Genomic DNA, 6,000 nt, shown 5'->3' with positions numbered 1-6,000 from the left:
TTCTTTCTCGATCTACAAACTCTCAACCTCTCTCTACGGATCATATACACGCATAAACACCTTACTAACCTATGTTATCTTGTGTTTCCTATATGTTAAAAGGGTGAAGAAGTCATCCTCTTAGGAGTTATACGAGTTTTACATGGAGAAACGAGCTCAAGACTCTCTAACCTCTCACTCAACCTTAATCCTAAACTAAGTGAGCTACACATTCCTAAACCTAGTGTTACTTTACGCAAAAGTTTATGCTAAACTTTCACCTAAACAAGACCCTACATATTTACATGTTTAGATAATGTTAAAAACATGAACATAAATTTATTATACATGCAAAATCATTAAGGTTTGGAAGAATATAAAAATGTTGATTAGCAGGGGGTGATATAGATAAAATATTATGTAAGAAAACTATTATGAAAAAGAAAAATAAAGAAAGAAAGAAAGAAAGAAAAAAGAGAGAGAACTTACGAAAGTTTAGAGCATTTATATGTATAACTTTATGAAGAGTTTGACATAATTAATTAGGAGTTACAAATCTTAACTATGTTTTACGTAAACTCATATTGTTAAAATGGAGTTTGGTACAAGAATATATAAAGGTATTTAGATTTGGATACATAAAGTGAAAGTGTAGAAACAGGGTTTTCTTGGTTTATAACAAGATTTTTTAGAAACATTACTTGTGAGGAGACATTTGGATAATATTAAGTTGAGTATAAAACTGTGGCTTTCTGGACATACAAATGGAAAGATATGTTTTGAAAATAAAAGAATCGATTTTTAAAATAGAAATAAACGTATTTTAGAGTCAAAATGTGTTCGTAATTCTTCAAGTAAACAAAAATATATTTATATTATTCTTCCTGTTAAAAACACAATATGTATGTATAAGTCTATAAAACTTAAATTTGATTTCTAAATAAAACTAAGTTTTATGTTTTAAAATGACACGTAATAAGGATTATTTGTAATATCGACACTTTGTGTCAAAACGGTTACTTAAAGAAATATATATTTCGGGTAAATATATATGTTTTTGATGTAAAACTAATAATTTGTACAAGTTAAACGGCCAAAACTATATATAAATTCAGTTTGAAACATATTATGTTTCACAAAAATATTGGTCGTAACTTAAAGAAATATTATTTAGAAATATATATACAATCTTAATATATATTACTTGACCAAATGAATCGCTGATATATAAATGAAACCGACATTAAAAAGAATTATATTCTTATTATTTATACAAGAATATAAATATTTATTTTCAAAAGGAATATAAAAACTTATCACCAACGAGTCATCCAGAAATTAAACAAAACGTTCAGTTGGTGAAAGCAACCAACACAAACTTGATAAACAAAACGTTCGGTTGGTGAAAGCAACCAACACAAACTTGATAAACAAAACGTTCGGTTGGTGAAAGCAACCAACACAAATATGATAAACAAGATGGCTAGTTGGGTGAAAGTGACTAGCATAAACCGACTTGCGAGTTGATAACGAACTAACTGACCTTACACGTTTAGGACGTGTGAAGGAAACGGAACCGGGTTTAAATTATGATTGCTAGCAAACAACCGCTAAACCCACAAGGTGAGTTGATGGCCCCTTTTACTGTTTTTACTGTTTTCTAAACAGAGGGAGAAACATACACAACTGCTTTTATATACAATAATCAGAAACAAAATACTCGATATTTATGCGAACTTGAGTTAGGCTATGTAGTGCTATAAGTCCCTTAGCATGCTTGCATAGTATAACCATTAACTAACGGGATTAGCCATTGGAATATACGGATACTACTATCAGCGTTGACATTCCCCCTACTGCTAGGTTAGTCGCGCTAACCACCGATATTGCATCGAACCGGGGTGCGTATATTTCAATATGAGAGATTAAACAGGGCAAATGGATTAAAGTCGTGGTTTGGTTATAGGCTCAGGGTTCGTCATATTAATTCGTAGATTTAGCTAGTCTACGGAGGATCATCACATTTGTTTCAACAGATCATCATATACTTTTTTGTGAACTGATTCAATGCTTTATGAATAATGTGATTTCATATCGAGTTTCAAAACCTGTGAACTCACCAACCATTGTGTTGACTTTTTAAAATTTATGTTTTTCAGGGAATTAACAATTTACGTAAGGAATCATAATGAAGATGGGACCTCAAAGCATAATTAGGATACCTTTTGGAGGGGTTTCGCTTGTATAACCCTACTGATATTTGACGTCATATACAAGAAATCCCAAGTTTGTCTTAAACTAATTTATTTAAAAACATGGTATGGTTTATAAACGCTTTTTAAAACTAATTGTATCCTAATGCTACTATGTTGGCAATAATCATATGCTTACGGTATATATAACGTCATGTGCCTGCGCTTCCGCCTTGGCGGGGTGTGAAACAAATCCATACACCCATCATGTCTTGTTTGTTTATATCGTTAAAATATTCATTTTTAGCCATGCCTTTAAAATTACGACTTATCATCAAAGCTTCTCGTGGAACTAACTAGTCCGCCTTACGCGTCTTCTCATTATCGCCTTCATTTATTTTAAGGTCAGTAATCACATCCCTTTTTCTCTATTTTGTTTTGGGGGCATTATGCGCATTAGAAATTAATTATTATACTATTATACTCAAACCAATTCCATTATTTGCCTGGTTGTGGTATTGCTCAATTGATTATTAATTCTTATATGAATTATGTGTTTATTGCTTTGTGGTTGGCTGGTATCTTATCCTCATCCTCATCCTCATCCTCATCCTCATCCTCAAAGTATGATCATAAGTCGTCCAAGTAGGCATGTCTGAATCTAGTGGCACGTTCGAAAAGACACTTTTGTTAATTTTATTTTATGTTGTGATTGGTTGTGAATTCATCCGAGTAGACATGCCCGCATTCTAGTGGCATGATTGAAAAGACATTTATACTTGTTTATATTAATTGATGCTATTAACATACGTAAGGAATTGTTTATTTCTCATATTATTATTATATTTACACCAAACTGTGAATTACTCGCTCAACATGTGTTATTGACAAATTATTTTAATGCATAATGCAGGTTGTTATAAGAAGTTATCGGAAGTGAAGACATAGTTTTGAACTTTAGGTTAAAAATTATAAAGTTTAAATGTTGTATTAAATTATTTTTCAATTGAATTATTTGTGTACGATTTTTGTGAATAAATAAATTTAGATATTGACACTTATTATTATTATGAGTGTCTTTAAGCTATGATACAATTACTCGCGCCCCGGCATATTCCGCCGTAGGTTGGGGTGTGACATAATGGCTAGGAATACATCAATAGTTCCTTCAACCAATTCTTTACCCAACATGGCATGGCATTCCACCTCACATGTCTATATACTTCATCCCCAAATGACAAAGTGGAACGTAAAATTCGCACCTTTAACAACATGGTTCGCACCCTTCTTGCTCAAGCTAACCTACCCAATACCTTTTGGCACTTTGCTCTCGAAACCGCAACCTACCTTCTCAACATCACCCCTAACAAACCAAACAACCTAAACAACCCTACTAAAACACTCTATAACCGTCACCCCACATACGACCACCTGAGAGTATTCGGGTCTCTTTGCTATCCCCTCAAACCCCCCACTACAATCCATAAACTCGAACATCGTTCAAACGCTTGTGTCTTTCTCGGCTATCCCCCCAACCATCGGGGCTACCGTTGTCTTGACCTATCCACCCGTCAAATTACAACATCTAGTCATGTAATATTCGATGAAGAAACTTTCCCATACGCCAAAATGCCTAAACCTCCATCCGACCCGTACACTTTTCTCACTGAACCCATACACCCTAGCCTGTGGAACCATTTTCAACCTACAATCTCATCCCATCCGCTACTCCCTTATCCGCTACCACACCTTGACCTTCTACCACACCTGCTACTGCCTCCACAACCCACCCAGTCGCTGCGCCTGCCACGACCACCCATCCCGTTCCTGAACAACCCACTCATACGGCACATCAGCCGCCAAACCACGCTTCCCAATAGCAACCACCACTCCACACATACTCCCGCCGACACCGATCCACCAAGGGTCCATCCACCACATCTACGCCACCGCCCGTGCCCAACTCTAATCCTCCACCTCCACCACTTTATGTAACCCGTACCATGCGCTCTCGCGCCATGGACCGAATTTCCAAACCCAAAACACACTTTAACCTACACACTTCAACCATTGAACCGCTTTCAAAATCTCCCAAAACCGCCTTGTCCACTCCTGAACGGCGGAATGCCATGACTAACGAATACGATGCACTTATTAATAATAAGACGCGAGAGTTAGTTCCCCGCCAACCACACATGAATGTAATCCGAAGTATGTGGTTATTTAGACATAAATACAGATCGGATGTGTCTTTGGAGCGCTATAAAGCGTGTTTAGTATGCGATGGTCGAAGTCAACATGTTGGTATTGATTGCGAGGAGACGTTTAGTCTGGTTGTTAAACCGACTACGATTCATACAATTCTTTCGTTAGCTTTATCATAAGCATGGGCTGTTCATCAACTTGACATCACAAAAGCGTTTCCTACACGGGAACTTAAACGAAGCGGTATATATGTATCAACCCATCGGGTTCAAAGACAAGACACGTCGATCGAGACCACGTCTGCTTACTTAAGAAGTCACTTTACAGTTTGAAGCAGGCTCCACGTGCAAGGTACCAGCGGTTCACTGAATTTGTACTATCGTTGGGATTCATAAAATGTCGGAGTGATAACTCCTTATTTATATACCATCGGGGTCAAGACACAGCGTATCTTTCACTATACGTTGACGGCATCTTGTTGACAACCTCATCTGAACAGCTTCGTCTTACCCTTATGGATCGGCTCAGCTCTGAATTTGCTATGAAAGATCTTGGACCAGTTAGTTACTTTCTGGGTATCTCTGTTAAAAGGACGGGTAATATAATGTTTTATCTCAGCAAAAGTACACGCATGATATCATTAATCGGGCAGCCATGGCATCATGCAAACTCGTTGTCACACCCGTTAACACCAAGGGCAAGCTCGGTTCATCCGGCCCTGAATTCGAAGACCCTTCGTTATACAAAAGCTTAGCTGGTGCCCTTCAATATCTTACTTTCAAGTGACCATATATCTCGTATGCGGTCCAACAAATTTGCATGCACATGCACTCTCCTCGTCTTACTCACTAGGAAAGTTTGAAAAAGAATTATTCGTTACTTACATGGAACGTCTGATCTTGGTCTCACTCTCGGCCCTATGTCTTCCCCCACATTACGAGCATATACCAACGCTGGGCGGGCTTCCCAGACACACGACGCTTGACATCAGGATACTGCGTATATTTTGGCAACAATCTTATTTCATGGTCGTCAAAACGACAACCAATGATCTCACGTTCGAGTGCAGATGCTGAATACCGTGGTATAGCTAACGTGGTTGCTGATATTTGTTGGATCCGAAACTTACTTCTTGAGCTTCATCGCCCTCTTTCACGAGCCTCTCTGGTCTACTGTGATAACATCAGCTCAATTTACTTATCTGGAAACCCGGTGCAACATCAATGGACGAAGCACATTGAACTTGATATCCATTTCGTCTGTGAACAGTTTCATCGGGGACTAGTTCGCGTGCTACATATCCCCTCACGATATCAGGTAGCAGACATCTTTACGAAGGGCTTACCGAGGGCGTTATTTGAAGACTTTAGAGCCAGTCTTAGCCTCCGGGAGCCTCCAGATTCGACTGCGGAGGTCTAATAGAGCATGTGTTAAATATAATGTCTATCTTGTTAATTTGAATGTATATCTAGCTTATTAGAAACATGATTTTATCCCCCTAAATAGAGGGATTCTCTCCTTGTATATATAGGGCAATTATGTTAATGAAATATTCAAGGTTCATATTCCTTTAAGGTTAACAATAGCAAGGGAGTTGAGTTTACACGTTACATGAATCGATAAA

The sequence above is a fragment of the Bidens hawaiensis genome, unplaced genomic scaffold (genome assembly GCF_021521415.1).
Source record: "Bidens hawaiensis isolate Kalapana, Puna unplaced genomic scaffold, B.hawaiensis_p1.1 tig00058844_1, whole genome shotgun sequence".
NCBI classification, from domain to species: Eukaryota; Viridiplantae; Streptophyta; class Magnoliopsida; order Asterales; family Asteraceae; genus Bidens; species Bidens hawaiensis.
Note: the sequence above shows the minus strand (reverse complement) of the source record.